Here is a 21,030-nt window from a genome sequence, read left to right as displayed (position 1 = left end):
TGAATATTAATACCAGTCCTTATCTTATTGGATTTTATGAATAAATGGAAATGAACTGGTTTCAGACCGTATTTCGAGACACTTAAAATCGCACCTTTTTATTTTCAAAATGGGTGAACTATCCCTTTAAAACAAGAAAATCACCACCATCAAAGTCATAAGGCCTTAACTGGACAACAGTATGGAGCATGAAGGAACAAAACAAAGTCAAAGCAAAGTATATCAGTGAGGAGCAGAACAAAACAGACCAGGATGAAACACAACACAGAAGGACAGAGGAGAGCATCGCCATTAAACATGTCATGTCCATGTCATTAAGATACATATATGACTCTGTGTGTGTGCTATGAATATGTATGTTGTATGTATAAGATGTGACCCTGGACATTAATATGTATTGGGTGGTAATGAGGTGAATGGGCAGATCAGATGGGTCCTTCTTAACTGGTCACATGTGGCTCATTAGGATGGGGCCATACAAAGCACCTGATACCCTCAAGACAACTGCAACCCAAGAATTATTTTATGTAATTTCTGCTTTATTGGACAGTGGAGAGAGGCAGGGGAGAAATGAGAGAGAGAGGGAGTGAGAGGGGAGATGACAACACAAAATTCGAAAGTCAGGTTCAAACTCATAACATCAGTATTTGGTGGCCCTTTGAGCCACCAGAACGGTGAATAGGGACTTGACAAGGTTCAAACCTGCATGCTAGCAGGCGTCCACCCCGCTGAAGTGTCTCTCAGCAACACATTTAATCTATATTAGCTTCGAGGCTGCTGCTTTGCTGCTGACCCTGACCTCTGACCTCTCGGTGGGAGCGCAACAGCAGAATTTCCCTACAGGAATCAAAAAACGCTTCCCATTACTATTCCATTTAGCAGACACATGGCTTGAGGTGATACAGGCAACATTTGGAGCTGCAGTATCAGAAAAGGGGCAGTATTGCTTTCAACAGGGACGGCAAAATTGCAGACATAAAATCACTGTGGATAACATAGTGGGCTGTAAAGCAACACTGCTGGTTCTTATAGGCTTAACATGTGCATGATTTTAAGGCCGACAGACAAGCATAGAGGTACACCGGGATGGAATGGGATAGGGAGCTAGTGGGACAGATATGTGGGTCCATATTAACTAGTCACATGTGGCTCATTATGGTAGGGTGATATGAGACAGCTGATACCCTCTAGACTAGCACACATCCATCTACAAAGAGTTATACCAGTGAAATTAGCTGGTACCTGTCCTCAGTGTGCCCCAAGGATATTTAATACAGCAAGCGTATCACCACCAAGAATACAGATCATGTCACTAAACATGAACTTTGGTAAACATTACAGAGCAATGGCAACTAGTGACAGTGGGTAAAATCTGCAGAACTGAACTCTTAGTGTCAGTTTCAGACTCTTCAGTGTCGCTACCTTTGATAATACAACGATTTCCCAGCTACTGCTGCAACGCTAAAGACCATTTATGACATGTGGTCATCTTCTACAGGAAAATGTCATCTAAATATTGACCTCAGCAGACACAGGGATGCATTGATATTTGAAACATCTATATGCAAACTTGTCTTTCTATGTTGTATTTCCATGTCAGATTTTATGCCTTTATGTTACAGCTTCCGGGCAGAGAGACAGGTAGAAAGGCAGGGAGACAAAAAGAGTGATAGACAAGCAGCCAGATAATTGATGAATATAAACTGAGCCACCTGACACCCACAGACTTCAAACAAATGATGATATATGAACCTTCCACTGCAAATTTGTAGAGGGAAACTAAAAGTTAGCATGTAGAAACTGTGAATATCAAAGTTATATGCCAGTATGTGCTGTGTATAAATGAGTGAAAGGCTTGAAGTCTGAAAGACTTAAATGTACATGAATCTCTAGGAAATGCATAAAAGCACCAAAATTAGAATTCACTTTGATGCACTGAACATCGTCAGACCAAGAGGAATTTCAAAGTCACCACATAATGGCAAATTCAATGATATTGTGTGAGGAAATGCAATGAAATTGCAGTTTTAAGAGAACCAATAACACTGCCATTTTATATTCTACAGAGTGACAATCAAACACAGAAATCCAGGAAATGCACTCCTCCTTGATCGTGCAAGGATTGTTATTATTAAACTGGGAACAGATTATTCCAAATGAATCCCCACCTCTGTTAGAAAACTTTGCTGTACTTGAGATCTAACTTCATTCTTCAGCCTCCTCCTTAATAACAGGCGGATGTGCTCCTCAGTGATGCTTCTAAGCTCTTGCAGTGCCCCAGACAGCCTCTCTTATTGCCACATTTCAAAGGATCTGATAACTGACTTGCTCGGGGAAATTTGACCTACACTGATCTCCGCCTGGTTCAGTCAATCTAAACCCAATCTAAAAAGTGTTTTCCTTGGTACACAGGTCTCATGGCATGATGCACCGGACCATCTCTGGTGGAAGGTGTTTCATTAATTTCTCCTCACTTTTTGTGAGGAGTAACTTTGCAACCGATGTCCCCGTGGCTGCTGAAGTGGTCATACAATAGAGGTGTACAGCACTCAAATTGGGAAATGATCTTTACAGAAATCCTTTCGGGCTCAGGCAACCAACATAAACGTGTTTATGGTGGTGTTATAGGATATCCGGGTCCTTCACTTTGTGTTTCAGAAATGCGGCAGCAAGAGAGGATGTCTGGTGAATCAGTGATTAGCACGGCTCTCCGTCTGTGTGGAGGAGACTGAAGAGCAAACAGCAGCAAATTAGACGACACTCAAGTATGAGGAAATTTTACAACAGCGGTAGAGACTCATTGTGATTTGATTTGATTCATCTGTTCCCTGTTTAATAATAAAAGTTTTTGCACTGTTTGGAAGGACTGTGTTCCCTGGATTCTGTGTTTGATTGTCATAGATGGTAGAACAGCAGTAATCTTAGTTCTCTGCAATCGCCTCGTATTTAGATACATCGTATCATCGAATTTGCAATTAAGCAACGATTTGAACGCCTTATGATGTTATTCTAGTGTTAAAATGTGAGTTCAGATTCTTTTTGTCATGGTCAGCTCAGCAGGAGAGAAACCCATTTGCTGGTAATGATGCTGCAATTCAGAAAATGTTATTGCCATCAAAATGTACATGTGGTGTATATCAATTACAGTGCACAAATCTTAATTTGGACTGGTTCTGGTCTATTTTGCCAGGGTAGCTGGAGCAGGAAAACTTTACAAAGAAATGATACATGCTTGACTAAATCCAGTCAGCTACTTTTAGAAATGAACTTGTCATGGTGCTTGCAGTTTCTATTAGAGTGACGTCAGCTGGTGAAACAATGTTTGGAGCCACAAGTGGTGTACGCCGACTAGGTCTCTGTATTATTTGGAGTCATTCTTGCCTCTCTGAATCCAGCCATGTTTTTTTTTAGGACTACATGTGTGTGTGTGTGTTGTAATACAACATTATTTCAGCATTCAGTAAATCAATTTTCTTTGACATTTAGTTCTCATTTTTGCTCAAAATGCCGCTCTGGCCCCAAGTCCTCAGTATGTGATTAACAGATATTGTCAAATTCAATAAACCAAGTCAGGCAGTGGAGTCCTGTAAAGCCTCCATAGGAGATTTTGCACCACAGAAATCAATCCATCCGACTTCATGTTGTTTAGTCATAGTATTACTTTTTGAAAATCTTGTTTTGTGAACCAAGACCAGAGGTAGATGGGCAGGCAGACACATCTAGGAGTCAGTCATTAATTCAAACACAGCAGGCTTATTAAACAGTCTGCGTTCACAGCTGGCTCACACCTGATACCTTCAGCAGCCCCTAGACACCTTTATCTGAAGCTGTGTGTGTGTGTGTGTGTATGGGTGTGTGTGTCCATGTGTGTTAATTCTCCCTGTCCCTGCTGTAAATTAGAATGTAACCACAGGAGCCTGTTTTTTTAATGTGGGCTTAAAAAATGGTTTTACAGTTCCCTGTCCTCCTGTATCGTGCCCTCCACCCCATGCCACTCACGCAAACAACACACGTACACTTTGAAAACTACGATCTGTGAGCAATCATGAATTCATTTACAGACTTAAAATACATCCGGTACATAAGGCCAGAATACACAAAATGATATGGACCATAATGCAGAAGTAATGAATGAACTCAAAACAAGAGGACAATGCATTACATGGGTGATTGTGCATGAGCGTGAACAGTGTTCACACACACACACACACGAACATGGGTACATGCACATTACATACTTTCCATTACATCACATCTCACCACACATCACACTGAATCTTGATTTAGGTCCTCCTGCTAGTTATGATTTGTTTAAGCATCTGCTGAGATTAGTATTGTATATTTGAACTAAGACTGGATTGTATGTGTATGTGTAAAAAAAGAATCCATTTACTTTGCCATCCTGCCTTTGGGATGCACAAGGTTCAGTTTAATAATTTCTGACAACAATTTTCTTAGCTCTTGCGACATATTGATTGCATGCAGGCCAAATTTAAGCTAGCCAGAGATTAAAAGATTTTCTGTGTCTACAATGCAGGATATGTGTCCCTGCATACTGTCTCAAATGAGTGGAACTGCTGACAGCATTTTAGATTGTTTACATTCTAACAAGTCATGGCCATTGTTAGAAATAAACAGAAGTCTGCACAGTCACACTTGGTTGCCCTTGGACTTTTATCTATTGCATCATATCATGACTGCACCGAATTGTTAGCCCCTTTAATGTTAACACAAAAGTGCTATAATTAGGAGGTTGTGTAAATATGTTTGTTATGTTAAACAAAAGGCATATTTTGAATCGCTTTTGAACATTCCACCTCTGATTGAAACACAAATCCAGATTTATTTTAGCCTGGTCACAACTTTTGTTGAGGTACCCGAAGAGAATTCACAAAATGTTGCTCCTGTGATCTGGGACAATTTAGTCTTCACTTGCAAACATGGAAGAATTATTACAACGTGTTCATCATTTGAATCAGCTCTCAGTTAGACCTGAACATCAGTGCAACAACTCAGCAGAGAGAGAAGATTCAGAGGGTTAATTGGGTCTGGGGACACACACACACACACACACACACACACACACACACACACACACACACACACACACACACACACACACACGCACACACACACAGTGCCACCAAATCCTCTTAGCTTTATAATGAAGGAAGTAGAGGGGGATAGGTTGAGTTGGATGGAGGAAGAAAGAGACATTGAGCAAGAGGAGTGAGAGACTAGAATGAAAAAGACTGAGGAGAGATGAGAGATCGACAGAGAGAGAGAGAGAGAGACAGAGAGAGAGAGATGAAAGGGTAAGGGTAGGATGGAGAGATGCTGAGACAGAGCGATGGAGAGAGAGAGAGAAGAGATGGGGGGAAAAAGTTGAAGAGGTGACAGTTAAGAGTGGATTGCGAAGTAACAATGTTTTGTTACCATGGAAACGGACATATTAGTCTGAGAGGCAAGGAAGTAACCAGCTTGTTAAACCCCCCATGCTATCTTGTTAAGCTGTTGTTGTGTTTGTGTGAGAAACAGTGTGTTTGCTCTCTGACAGTTGCAAAGGCACAACACGTAATTGCAGTTATGGCATCTCCCCTAATGAAATGCTGTCGGCCCACTGCTGCCTTCATTTATTTTTTTATTTTCCTCCTCTTAAATTCATCGTGCAGGCTTGCCAGAACTTCCGTAAAGAATGAAGTTAGTGTAAAACAGAAAACTCTTAAATTAAAACATTTAGAAATAGTTCCCCTCAAGAGTGTATGATAACAAGCTTTGTTGCTCCATCTATCCTCTGCCCTCAGCAAGTAACACATCCCAAAGTCACACACACACACACACACACACACACACACACACACCTAGAGCCACAGAGAAACCTCACAGGTTACAATTACACTTGTTTTTTCACCAACCTTTTACAGTCCAATGACTCCAGGAAGCACCGGGAAACAAGTCTGGACACAAAAACTTGAATTTTGCACACATTTCCTCATCTTAAAAAGGTTGGACACAAATTAGTCACAATCTGTGTACAAGCGGTGTAAAGAGAGGGAGAGCAGGAATCCTGGCACTTTGAAAGGGGAAATTTTATAACAGCAAAATATGTCTATCTCTACTCTTAAAGGAGCTCTGTGATCATAAGGTTTAAATCGTTTCCAGAAAACCCTGCACACCTTGGATACTAAGTTGACACGCTCATTTTTCAGTACAGTGCAATGTCTGTGGAAGTTGGGATTTATGCTGTGAACAAACTAAAGGCTTATTCTCCAAACAGCCACAGGACTCTCAAACATATTCACATGCCAGTTACAGGCTTATTCAGTGTTATAGCTCATACAAATTTGACATTTTCAACCAGATTTCAAAAAATCATGAGTAAAACATTAGGAGTTAGTGTAACATTAGGAGACATTAGGAGTCCATATCCAAATTACAGTACTGGCTTTTAGACTGAACTGAACCAGAGGGGATTCATATAAGTCAAAAACGGGAACCAGGATCTGTTTAATTTTTAGTCCAGTTCCAGTTCCACCTCTGTTAAATTAATCGTTCCACTGCAAACTACGTACAATGGGTTTTTTGCCAAATATCTGCAGAAGTAGATAGGCAGAAAGATAGATAGCTAGATAGATGGATCGATACACACCCGCACAATAAAATTAAAACAAACCAAATATATGCCATATAGAGTATTAACACTGTATTAAAGGTAATGTTACACACCCTCTACTAAACCCTGCAGTGTTGGCAACCCAAAACAGGACACCTTTGATTGGATTAACCTACAGAAGCCCCTAAAATAATTTTGGAGCCAGGTGCTCTCAAAAAGTGACTCATCCATAACACAACCAAGCTGATAGCGCTGCATTATATTTTAATCTTATATACTTTATTGTAGGTGGCCGTGTTGCATAGGAATTTCTTGGTCAGCTATATAGAAAGCAGTAAATGAATCAGGGGAGAATATCATATAGAAGTTTCACACACACACACACACACACACACATCACGCACACATCACCAAGTGATCCTTTTCCCTTCTCTCTCTCTCTCTTTCTCTCTCTCTCTCTCTCTCCCTATCTATCTATCTCTCTCTCTGAGCTGTAATAGTCACTGTGCTGATTCCAGCGTCACAGAGTTGCACATCTATGCACTTATTTCATTGAGTGGTACTGTTATCTTCTATCAGAGCAGAACTGGACCTGATCCAGCCTCCTTGAGTCCAAGACAAAAACGACACATCTAAGAAACGTGTGTGTGTGTGTGTGTGTGTGTGTGTGTGTAAGATCGTAAAAATCCAAGCCAATCTGACCAGCTGCTCATCACAGCTCTGTTTTGAAAGCTAAAATGAAATGAGAAAAGCTGAGCAAATTTTTCAGACAATCATATAGAGAATTGGAGGGTAATTTTGACTACATATTTTGATAGTAAATATAGATTTTTTTGAAATCCTGTCTCTATCAGACGTAACGGGTGAAATTTTTTTATTTATTTATTATCATATTTCTGAGATATTATTCAATAACTTAACAAATGATGAACCTGGTACAATTTTGGGCTTCTTGTCAGTTTGACTCATATATGTGTGTGTGTGTGTGTGTGTGTGCGTGTGTGTGTATGCGTCATAGCTCACAGGGAACAAAGGACTTCCATGACACAAGGGGCCCAGGACAGGCAGAAGGGGGGTGGTGACAGGGGAGCGGGTGGGGGGGTCAGAGAGGATAAATTGGGACAATGTGGCACAACAGAGACATGGAGAGAGTTTGGAGGAGAGGAGAGGATCAGACGGGATAAATGAGGAGTAAATGATAGGGAAGTGTTAGAGAGACATGCTTTAATGGTTTTAGGGCTAAGCACTTTTGAAGGTGTTTTTCCACAATATTAGCCCAGTCCCTAAGTTTAATTAGATTCAGTTAATTAAGCTTAAGTTATGCCATCTCTAGGTCAGTTAATTCACCGCTGGACTAGAACAATCAGCTTCAGCTACCAAAGTATGCTGCCTCCAAAATCTGATAACCCTTTTTGAAATTGTCTTGGGGAGCCTTTAGCATATGACTTAAACGGTAGCCTACTGCATGCAACATATTCACATCAATAATTTCATCAGTTTCGTCAGTTTTTAGACATTGGTATAACTACCATGAACAAGCAAGACCATCGCCAAGGAGATTAGCAGACTTCACCTCATAAGACGAAGAGCTGTTCTTCCAGCATAAAAGCTTTCAGAGCTAAAGCTTTCAGAGTTTCCGACAATGGCAGATGGTGAAACGAGAGAAGGGCTGACAATAAAATCGTGTTTATCCTCTTTGCTAAAGCAAAAGAGAGAACAAATGAACAAGGGGTGACACCAGGTAACATACCCTTTGTGACAGGAAGCGGTGGGGTTTATGAAAAATGTGGTCTTTATTTTGAGAAACTGCACAATATCGCTGGCATACAGGTTACCAAACATCTTGACCATCATCTCCTTATACCTAAATGTTTCAATTAACATAACAATGATATAATGATGTTTAGAAATGCTATGCTACCTTTAAGACCGTTTGGTTGGGGAAAAAAAAAAAAAAAAAAAAAAAAAAAACGTCATGTTGAGTGTATTTTCCTGAACAAAATTACCTTAAACTCATGCTTTGTCGAATTTACCTGCCATTATATTTTGATGAGTTTGTTCTTCCCTTTGTTTATCGCCATTATTCTGTTATTTATTTAGCTGTTTCTCATGTATATGAATGCTGTTCAGTGTGTTTTTATGGTTTTCTGAAAAACATTTTGTAAAATCTGGTGTGATGGTTGATTATCAGCGCTCCCCCAGACGTCTGTTATCCTCTCAGCAATAGACAATCATCAGCCCCTGTGTGTGTGTGTGTGTGTGTGTGTGTGTGTGTGTGTGTGTGTTAATCACGCTGCTCTTATCAGCGGCCGTCAGACCTGCAGAGACTCAGGCGTGCTCCCTGCTGATAGCTCCACACACAGAGGTCTCCTCCCCCCTGAGGGTTTTAAATAGAGAAGTAATAGACCTCAGTCTAGGAAATAAAAGCCAGAGATCATTACCAAGCAAGAGCGACAACTCGGTATAACAGTAACTACACCGGCAAACAGCCACATCCAACCACGATCCAACAGCCTGTTGATACAGTCACTTAGGGGAAATGAAGACACAAGCAGATATTCCCACTGCCTCCAATCCTTTAACCTTCAAAATGAACAGAAAATGACACAAATACCTCTGGATTTTTTTAAAAAAAGTTTGTTAAATAATGAATAATGAATAATGTTGCACTGCATATAAATGTAACATGTGCCCGACTGTATTGTGCACATGCTTTGGTAAGAAAGCCCAACAAAGAAGCAGGATGCTCCATTTTTGTTACTGTGTTTCTGAACTGATTGAGCCTCCTGTTTTCCACACATGGGAGCTTTTTCCCCCCAAAAATGTAACATCAAAATCAGCCTTTGTGTTATTTATGAGACCTTTCCTGTGCCAATCATTGTGTCTTAAGCTGGCAGTGGCGTCAAAAGTCAGATTGGGATTCAAGCTGTCCATATGAGAATTTACTGTATGGCGAGAGATTGGGAGAGAAAGAGGGAGAGTTAGAGTAAAGGGGGGAAGGTAGTGAGAGGATAAAATCAGTCATTAGAGTCTATTGAGTCTGTCTCTTTAACTTGCTCACACACACACACACACACACACACACACACACACACACACACACACACACACACACACACACAGAGCTGTAATGAACAGTCCAGGGAGTCCATTGCCTCCCTCTGTTCACATTTAGACTCTTGATTGGCGAAGACCTCTGACCAGAAAGGTCAAAAGAGCAACACCGTGACCCCCCCCTCCAGGACAGCTGTGTATGTGTGTGAGAGAGAGAGAGAGAGAGTCAGTGTGAGTTTGTGTGGGTGAGTGTGTGGGACAGTGGACAGACATCAAGAGGTTTGACCTTAACAAATGTTATCCTGAAAAATCCTGATGGAGAGCAGCAGGCTTACTTGGCAAACTTCAGAAAAATACACAAAAATATATGAATGAAGTGATGATGTGGGAGATCTTCTGTTCGGGACATAAGCCTGATCGTGTGTGTGTGTGTGTGTGTGTGTGTGTGTGTGAGATGGAGAGGCAGGACTCTGGTCTGGGGATGACAGCTCGTTAACAGAAGGAGATTTGACCGTCAACCTCAATCAACCCCCCGCCCCCCTCACGCCCTGGAGCAACAAGGTCAAAGACATAGAGGGAACAGGCATCATGTGGGTAGTGAGGTGTTTGTTCTAATATTTCACCACAGCACACACACACACACACACACACACACACACCTAGAGTCAGTCACCAACATTAGCAGGAAAATGAGTGAATAATTTCTAGTCACTGCTGCTATCATACCACAAAGTTTTTAGTCAAACAGGCAAAATGTATGACTTTTCTAACTGCAAAAGTTTAACAAATGGAAAAATACTGTTTCTGAGTCATGGTTTAGGCTGCATTGCTATGTTCGAAGTGATATAATATTGCTTTGAAGATGTGAGAAGATGGCAGTGCTCTGGCACCCTTTCTCCCTCCTTTCTCCCTCTTTCTGCTTCCTCTCTCTCTCTCTGTCTCTTTGTATCTAGTCTCTATCAGCAGTTTCTGAAACCCCTGCAGAGCATTGTAGGATACCACCCAACAAACATTAAGACATCCTCAGCAGAAAGAGATGACAAGGATGAGAGAGAGAAAGTAATCTAGAGTAAAGGATGACACCGTCATATTCCAAACTGAGCTCAGGACCATATAGGACGTTGAGTCTTATTGTCTGGATGGGACAGCCTGACTGGACAAAGACTTTCTCCTCCCTTTATCTGGTGCTGAAATGCCCTTGAGCAAGGCACAAGACCCTCGAGTGGAGCTACACAGCAACCAAAAGCAGAACACCTGGCAACTCAGAGTTTAGGCTAAGTGATAACGCACGATGAGGCGTCCTGATAAAATGAATTAATGGAATAACATGTGGTGAAGTCTCTGCCAGGTCAATCAGTTGGCATGACTGCACCAATACCAGGCCTATCAGCCTGATAGTCTTTTAATCCTGTTGTGGACATGCTCACTGATCGCGGGTGAAAAAATCCAGGATGTTGTGTTTTTTTGGGCAACTGCTGACAGAGTAAGAGCAGAGAGTAAACACACGGGAGAAAAACACTGTAAAAAGTGTCAGAGACTGATGTGTCAGATTCATTTCTGGAGCTGCCTATCAACATTATCCAGCTTGAGCCACTGCATTGCACACAAGTGGAGCATGTTATGGAGTGGGTGGAGCCACAAGTTCATTGATTGTTACTTTTAACTGTTAATTAACACTGAATCACGGCAGTCTCCTGGACATAAAACAATACTACAGGGTTATGGTATGGCTAATGCTTCTAAATGTTTCAACTTTTCAAATAATGTTTTTTCCATGGGTTTGGGACAGTCTATCAAATTGCAGGAAATACTACAGTACCCAGGAGCCTTACCAGCTGTTACTATGGTGAAGACACAAAGTGAAGCCGCAACATATATTCAAATATATTCAATATGCTATTGAATTGTATTCCACATTGGTGGTTGCACCTGCACTGTAGTTGTTGAAATGATTCAAGAATGTGTGTATAAAGCCGACTCAAAGCTACAAAGCAACTCAACCAGCGTGGCTGGTTCTTGAGGTGATGCACTATGGGACTTCACATATCTCCTAACATTTGCATGTATGGTTTTTGGGCTTTTGACTTTTTTCCAATGAACTTTATTTTCAGTGCAGTTCTTATTTATTTGTACTGATAGTTCCACCAGGAGAATTTCATGCCCACCCAAGTGTTGGAAATGTTCAAACAGGTCATCATATATGAGATGAGTAGGAGTTTTACTTCTGGAACCCTGCCCGCCCAAAATAACCTTACCCACCTTTCAACTTTAAGAGGCATCCTCCAGCCAATCAGAATCAAGTATTGACAGTGACCATGGTATAAAGGGAAGAAAGGCCATGTTGAAAAAGAAAGTATATTCACATATGTGCAAAGCCTCTGTGGATAAATAAAGGGTTTTTAAAAAAAAAAAAAAAAAAACTCCAGATGTGTCAAAAGTGAATGTCACTTAAATTGCTTTTCAAAAACGTGTCAGGTATTTTTACTGGAACCGTTTTTATGATTAAAATGATAAAATTTTCAGAACACAGATTTCAACTTCAACTTGTCTCTGTTTAATCTTTACTGAGGCTGACAGTAATTCTGCAGGGCAGCGTCAGATGTCACCAGTGGGATCAGCACCTGCTAAAATAAGACAAGAGAGGGAAGAAGGGATGGGTGTAAAAAGTAGGGGAAAAAAGAGAGAAAGGGGGGCAAATCCTGTAGATGTGACAGTATCAGAGCTCGTCTGCTGAAATGATACACAGAAATGCAGTCTTAAGTTACAGTTGGCAATTCTAAAATGATTCAACCTATGGAGGGATGTATAAGGAAATTAAAAAAATAAATAAAACAAGAAGGAGGGGAAAGGACAGAGAGGTGGAGAGAAAGAGGGAGGTAGAGAATTGGGCCAAGCAGGGATCAAGCTCACACAGAGATGGCAGACATGGAGCGCTCTGACTTCCTATCTCCTACTTCTCCTGTCTGTCTCTCTGTGAGAGAGACACGCAGAGTCAAGGACAGAGAAATAACAATACTAATGACAATAATAGAGCAATTTTATGCTTATTTTGTGTTTTTTTTTTTTTTTACTCTCTTTGTGTCTATATGTTTCTCTTTTTCCCCCCCTGAAATCTATGTAATGTCTTTTATTGATTATATTTTTCCTCCAATTGCTTTGGCAACACGGAAATGTGCCATAAAGCTGAAACTGAAATTGAAATTGATAACAAAAGCCAGAGAGATAGAGGGTCAATAAAAGCAGGCAGTTAGAGGGAAAGACAGAAGAGCAAGAAGATGAGAGCGAAAGCGAACTGTTTTTTTTTTTATGGTCAGGTCAATGAGAAGAACAATGGGACTAACACCCTCTCTTCCTTTTTTCATACCCTCTCTCTCTCTCTCTCTCTCTCTCTCTCTCTCTCTCTCTCTCTCTCTCTCTCTCTCTCTCTCCCGACGATGGAGACTCCCTCACTCGTGCGTACTGATACACAGTTGGCCTTGTTGAATTTCTATGTGTTGACTATGTGTGGTATGTTGCACATGTGTGTAATGTACATTTAAAAGACAGAGAGCGTGATTGAGTCTGTGTTTGCAGAATGAGTAGGGAATGAGCAGTCTAATCATCTCCAATCAGGATCCTATTGATTTAGCCTGTCGTTCTCCCTCTCTCCCTCTCTCTCTCCCTCTCTGCCTGTTTCACTCTTCTCTCTGTCTCTCTCTCGATCTCTGCCTCCATCTCCTACCAGCACCTGGCTCTTGTCACAGTGGGACAGCGAGCTCAATAGCAGCAGCAGAGAGAGAAACAGTCAGACATCATTATCTCTCTTTCTCTCTCTCTCTCTCTCTCTCGCTCTCTCTCTCTCTCTCTCTCTCTCTCTCTCTCTCTCTCTCTCCCTCTCTCTCTCTCCCCCTCTCTCTCTTCCCACTCAAAACACACTCAAATGTTTTCTGCTTTTCTGTTATGGCAATGTGTCCTCAGTCACAATAACTACAATTACATGCAATCCAAACTTTTTTTTTTTTTTTTTACTTGTTTGGGATACTTACTTGGGCTACAAACTCAGTTTGGCCAATATTGCACGCCATATTGAGGCACCCTGACCTGTTTACTGTTGGTTTTCATGATCAGAGCAGAACTCATTTCCCTGGAAATAAACCTCTTCAACACTGCAGTCCTATCAGTGGTTCCAGCGTTACAAATGCAGACTGCTTTGTTCAAACCCACATGACTTAACTTTAAATTCTTGTGGAGATCCCAAGGTTTCCAAAGATCCCAAACATATCCTGCTGAATTACAGGCAAATGTGTATAAAATGCTGCACAAGTCATCTAGATATTTTCTATTTGATTTAATGCTGCCACCATAAACAATGGCATCTTGGGTTTGAATATTTCACTCAATAGAGTGTAATGTAGCTTCAGTGAAGTGACTCAACAAACAGATACATGTATCTATCTGACATTGTGTAATATGAAGAAAGTGGGGTTTTTTTCCAACTTTGAAACAGGTTGAGCAGAAATTCCAGGGAAATAGATTAGTAATATATTAGTTAATGAAAATTTGAATTTCAACTCTTAGCCCTCTGCCCATTGCACGCTGGGATAGGCCCCAGCTCCCCCATGACTCTAAATAGGAATAAGAATGCATGGAAACTGGATGGAAATGAGTGGATAGATGGATGATTTTCAACCCTTATTGTATGTTAAACAGGCAGCTGTTACTGCCCGTCACTACCCCACATGATTTTTCCAGATCACCTTTGCTCTTCAGATTTTTTTTCCTGTTTATTATTAGTTTTCTTGATCAATGCAAAACTCAGTAAAGCCTAAAATAATCTGATTGCTCGTCTTTGTGATGATTGTGTGAAGATATGTGTTATTTTGGCAGCTTTTGCTGGAGTCAATGAGCTTCTTAAATCAAAATCCATACATACAAGTTTGTATCAAAAAGTATTTAGATGAAATTCTCTGAATGTGTGTGCGTGTTTCTGTGCAGGTTGTGTATCTGTTGTGTGTGTGTGTGTGTGTGTGTGTGTGTGTGTGGTTTGAGAGAGCGAGACACAGAATCTGGTTCTATCAGAGAAACAGTTAAAGACGTCGCAAGGGGTTTCCCAGATGTGTGTGTGTGCGTGTGTGTGTGTGTGTGTGTGTGTCTGTAAGCGTATGTTAATCAATGCCGTTAATGTAGCAATGAATTAGTAGTTTAGATGTCACGGGACGCTTAACACAGCTGATCCTTACCAGACACCCACAGACACACACACACTTAGACACACTGATATACAGACAGACACACACACATATACACAGGACCGCACAGGACCCCTGGGGATCACAGGCGGACATTGTATAGGAGGCTAATTATCCCAAATTGCTAAAGAAGTGGAGAGGGTGTGGGTGTGGGTGGGTGGGTGTGTGTGTGTGTATTAGTGTGTGTGTGTGTGTGTGTGTGTGTGTGTGTGTGTGTGTGTGTGTGTGTGTGTGTGTGTGTGTGTGTGTGTGTGTGTGTGTGTGTTTGTGTGTGTGCTCTCCCAGCTGCTCCTGGTGTCAAGGCTGTGATAGATGAGAGATAGAGAGACTGTTCATTTACTGCTCTGACACACACTCACTCTCATACACACACATGCACACACACACACACACACACATGCACACACACCTGACTGCTCATTTATTGGTCTAACAGATTGGTCTTTTGTTGCTCAATATCTGGTGCAGGATGGAGGAGCGTCTGAACTTCGGACTGTCGTGCTGTGAAGAAAAACGCCATGAAGCCGAAAACCATAAATGCTGAAAATCTTAATTCTCAGTTGTGTCACCCCAACTTGTCCTGATTTTCTTCCAAATGAAGCTGGAGGCAGGGCTTGTGCTGCTGAAGCAGGACACTGAAAGGTAAAGGTGTGTGTAGACGGGTGTAAACTTATAGGTTCAGCTCCTGGTTCATGTGACGGAGCTCTCTGCTGTGAGCGAACTTATTTTGTTACCAAAAGTTTTTCTTGACCCAAAACTTCCCCCTAACCATAACTAAGGTGTATTTGTCTACCTATTACCTGAATGTGAGCTGATGTGGCCATGAGTAGCTTTATAACAGGTGCATAACTTTTTGCAACATATATAAACACTGCATGAGAGCACACTGAAGACTGTGCACTACAGGGATGTGATCCATATGTTATTTATATTTGTTGCCCCTCAAATGTATATTCACTGCTGCTGAGGCAGCTTTTTCCCCATATGTCTTCATCCATGGTGGAAAAAAGGCAAAATGATTTACAGAACTTAGAAAACACACAGGAGATATAGAACATTTGGCTGCTGTGCTCTACTTCGTCTCAGTTTGAAGTCTGCAAAATGGAAGCAGTGGACTCAGACACGAGGCCACAAACTCAACTAAAAGGCATGAAAAATCGCATGACCCTCTGCCACACCTTCCCGTTCCATTTGCTCTAATACAGCCTTGCCTTGAATTACAAATCAGCTTTTGAACATCCCTTCTCATTCATTACTTCTTTCCCTGACAATTTCCTATCACTCACAATAAAAACAGGGTCACAGCAATGTCGACAGGCAGTCAAGGCTCGGACTCTTGTACTCTTTTCATTTCTTTGCCTGCAGTGTTGGTGCACTCGAAACTTAAGTTTATGCTACTGCTGCTTTGACCCAGTTGAATCTGTTAGCTCAATAATTAGGTGGGAATTGAAAATGTATACTGCTTTAAAAAGGACGTGAGTTTTCGAACACAGCTCATAATTTTGGATGGTGGGACCGATGTCCAGGACTGTAGCTGGATCTGTTACGACGACTTTGGAGAAATGTCAGTTCAATTTCTTGTATTGTTTCCTGCATGATTTTCTCTATCACCTTATGCACATTAATGACAGTATGACATACAGGTATGAAACATGGCTGATTCTATCCTCCCATAAAAACTGACATTCTGGACCATGTCCTCTTTATGTCATGATCATCTTTACTCAAAACTAATATTTTTCTGGTTTTCTGAGATTTATTCAATTGTTTCTCAGAAGGGAGGTGGAGATGTTGCCAGACAGCACCAACATTAATGAAAACAGATGATGCCTACTTCAAAACAAAAAAATTATGATGATAGCATAGCCATTAGCAAGGAATCAATCTGCTATGTAAACCATCATGTCTGTTTCAATTAGTCCTCATTCAAAGAAACCATGTTATGTTACTATTCATGCAGCAAGAGCTGATTTTAAGAAAGGGTTAACAAAATTTAAAACACGGACGGTTCAATTAATTTTTGCAAGCATGGACAAGTTTCTCCCAAAGCTCAGCGACGCAGCTGTGACGTCATCAAGAGACAAAATCTGGAGCAGCTCAAGATCAAGATCAAGGCAGCATCCTGATGTGGATTTTCTACTTTCGGGTGGATGTTTTCTCTTTGTGACACTATGTCTTACCCCTTTTTTTCCTCCTCCTCCACCCCTCCTCTGTCCAGCCATCCATCCCTTCATTCCTCCGTCCCTGTATCTGTTCGATATTGATGAAGTGAGAGGGCCACAGGCTGAGACAGACCACCTCATCTGCTTTAAATTACCTCCAAACCGCACACACACCTGCACCAGCACCACCCTGCGTGTTTGTGTGGGTGAGTGTGTGGGTGGGAGGGATGGAACGGGGAGGGGGCGAGCCTCTGGGATAGGTGGTGGGGGAACGCCCATGACCCCACTCATACACACACACACACACACACACACACACACACACACACACACTCACAACGGGGAGAGAGCAACAGAGCGGGTGGGGTGTGAAATGAGCTGTAAGGCAGAGGGGATATTAAGCTGCCACATGTGTTCTGTTTACTATTCTCTAATTAACCCCCAGGCTGTCTTACAGACTACACACAACCCACTGACACACACACACACAAGCACACATCTTGTCGTGTCTGAGATAAATTGGCTCTGAAATCAAACAGTCTGAACATCATCACCAGCGATCTTGTGTCGCTCCAAATAAGTGTTTAAACTGATACAACGGAGGACGCCAGAGGACCTGAGTAGCCAAACTGGGACGTACATCCCTGTGTTTCAGCGCACTGGGCTAACAGGTTCAGTGTAGCCTACTTATGGTCCAGGTGAGTACTCATCTCTGATTGGCTGGAAGGTCTGCATTCAAACCATGTAGGCTCATGCACATGTCCTGTTTAATGCTCTAAATTCATACACTGATCATTACATTTCAAACCAACCTATATAGCCATAGCAACAAACTGAATTTTAAAGGAATACGCCAACATTTTGAGCAAAATACTCCTTGTCTGACTTAGCCTAGCTCCATCAAAGTGAAAAAATAAACTTACAGCAACTCTGAAGCTGTCTTATTTGCACAATGTACCATGTGTATTTAAATTACACGTGAGCATGAATACAAGAATACTTCAACCAATGCTATTTTTTTTTATGAAGTACTCACCATTTGCTGCCTTCAACCCCCAATGAAAAAAACACTATGAAAATGCTTAAAAAGCTCACACACATCATGCAGTAGAATCCAAAAAAAGAAACAGGGATGACATAATGCACAGCTCCTGGGGGTGAAGAGGTGTGTTGAGGACTATTTTCTGCTGAAGAACACCGGCAAACTGTAGCTTTCCTCCCCCAAGGAGAAACAATTTAGGGAGGAAAACTTGTAAATCACACAGAAACTATCTTGATGGATAGGCTGCACTAAGGCTAAGTGGGAAAATATATTTTCTGTACTTTGGGTAAATTGTTTATCGTTAAGAAACTTATATGTGTTGTATATATCTGTATCTCATAGCTTCACATACACATTTTTTTTTTTTGTTGTTTTTGATGTTTTTTTACTAAGCCTCCAAATCAATATAAATTACTTATATTAGCTTCTGGTCACCCTAAAAACAATCACACAGCACATGAGCCAGAACTACAGACAGTCAGTAATACCAAACATGTTTGATTTAGTAAAATGTGCAAGGCATGAAAAAGTGGGACGATGACAGCTCGGACTGAGTCAGCACGCAGGTGATGGACACACAAACTGATCAAGCCCAATCTGAGCGATTTCCAACTTTCATACATTTTTTTTGGCAACAGAGAAATCACTTCACACCAATAAAAAAAAAAAAAAAAAACTTGGTTTTCAATTCACACTTGGTGTTCGGCCAGCTTCAGGCTGTAGCCTAAAACACGCAGCCTGAATAATTACTCCCTAAGATTGGATTATTCCTCATTATCTGTAAACAGTGAGTTTGAAAGATTATGAACACACCATCTCATTGCTGACGTGGTTTCAGGTTATAAGAAATGTTCTGCATGTGGGAAACATCCACCGTCAAATCATTACAGAAGCAACATTCCTGCAGGACGGCACCGACATTTCAAAAGGCTAAGTTTTGCACAGTAAATCAAACGTAATAAAATGTAATATCATGAGAAGAAGCAGTGCAGTCATCACGTCATTCTGTCTGTCATTCTGTCTGTCATTCTGTCTGTTTCCTCTCCCTTTCTGTCTTTCTTTCTTTCTCACTCAATCTTGTCTCTCCTCCTTTCTTTTCCGCATCTTTTTTTTTTTTTTTTTTTTTTACAATTCTTTTTTTGGTCATTTCTGCTTTATTTGATAGTGACAGTAGAGAGACAGGGGAAAGCAGGAGAGAGAGGCGGGATGACATGCAGCACAGGGCCGGGCTCTGATACGAACCAGACCAAACCAGGTGAGCCACTTGGGTGCCCCTCTCTTTTGATCACTCTTTCCTCTTCTCCTCACCCCATCTCTTCCTTTTTTCATACTCTCTCTCTCTCTCTCTCTCTCTCTCTCTCTCTCTCTCCCTCGTTTCCCCTCAGGCCAAAGTGCAGCTGCTATCAGATTTCTCTCTGCTTGGCTCTTTTCAATTACACTGCTCAACTTCCCCAAGCCCTTTGTGTGCATGCATGTGTGTGTGTGTGCGTGTGCGTGTGCGTGTGTGTGTGTGTGTGTTACACCTTAGGAAAAGGCACCATGGTGAATTCTATTAAGAAGCCACTAATTTTCCAACAATCAAAACGCAGCGAGCAGCCGCTCACTTTTCTCCTCTCTCCTTTTCTCTTCTCTTCTCGCTATATTGTTGTGTCTCCTTTGTTTTTTGGTCTTTTGTAAATAGTGTCATTTAGCAGCCCGAAAGGGAGGAAAGGATGGAAGGATGGAGGAGGAGAAGGAAACGAGAAAGAAGGAGAGATTAGCCACTGTGGGTTGGTGGAGAGAGAATGGTTAAGATTATGAATGATTATGCGGGTGCCTTTTGTAGAAATTATTAATTAAAAATGCATTTGATAATGTCTTTAACCTCACCATTGACATTCTGTATTGCTTTGGCAAAATAGGTTTCTTTTCTATCGTATTAACGAAGCATTCAAGCATATTTGAATTTGAATTGGTTTTGAGAAAGTGCGTGTGCAGGGGAAGGGGGTGTAAGCAGGTGGGATGGAGAATCTATGGCCTGTGTCTAAATGCACGAGTGTGTGTGTGTGTGTGTGTGTGTGTAAGAGAGGGTGAGAGAGAGCATTATGTTATGCTGTAAATGGAGGCAGCAATGTCTAGAAATCAGAGTTGAGAGGGACAAGTTATTCTCTGTCCCCCCCTCTTTCTCTCTCTCTCTCTCTCTCTCTCTCTCTCTCTCTCTCTCCCCCCTCCCTCATTGTCTTTGTTGCTTTTCCTCCTCCGTCTCTCTATTAAGGCAGAGTAGAGTATTAGTGTTGACAGCTGATTGCATTATAGGTGATATCATCACTTACTCACTCGCCCCCTCCTCGCTGTCATCTCAAAATGACTCTGTCTGGTCCACCCATGGGAGTATGCTCAGATTAGTTTCACTAAAATATTTAATTTTTTGTGGCTTTTATGACAACTTGTGATGTTTATTAACATGTTTTGTAGCTTTGAAGTGAAAGTGTGGGAGCTGGGGGAAAACTGTGAGTCAAATAAAGGGTTTTGATGCTTGTGGAGAAGTGTTTTTTAAGCCTGTTTATTGTGGTAAAACTGGTTTAGCTCCGAAAATGTTGGTCATTGTCGTTTTATTAAAGAGCAAAGATGGGTTTTATGTGGTAAAAATACACGGAGTAGTTGCAAATCAAAGTTGCAAGTCCTTTTCCACGTTTGTTTGTGGGGATGTTGATTTAGTGCATAAATTCACTTTGATGGGGAGTCGGAGCGGGGCATGGATCAACAAGTCCTCCTGTCCATACGACCACATAGATCATTTGTTTCAACCCTCCAATATGAGTGTTTCCTAAATTAGTAGCACATATGACCCACAGGAGCATCTCTAATAAGCACCCAAATAACAAACAAATACTTAGTTAAGGTAAGGAAAAGGTTATTGCTAAGGTAAGGTACAGTTCTGTCGTAATGGTT

The sequence above is a fragment of the Myripristis murdjan genome, chromosome 11 (assembly GCF_902150065.1).
Source record: "Myripristis murdjan chromosome 11, fMyrMur1.1, whole genome shotgun sequence".
NCBI classification, from domain to species: Eukaryota; Metazoa; Chordata; class Actinopteri; order Holocentriformes; family Holocentridae; genus Myripristis; species Myripristis murdjan.
The sequence above is the reverse complement of the archived record's forward strand: the minus strand, read 5'-3'. Positions refer to the sequence as shown.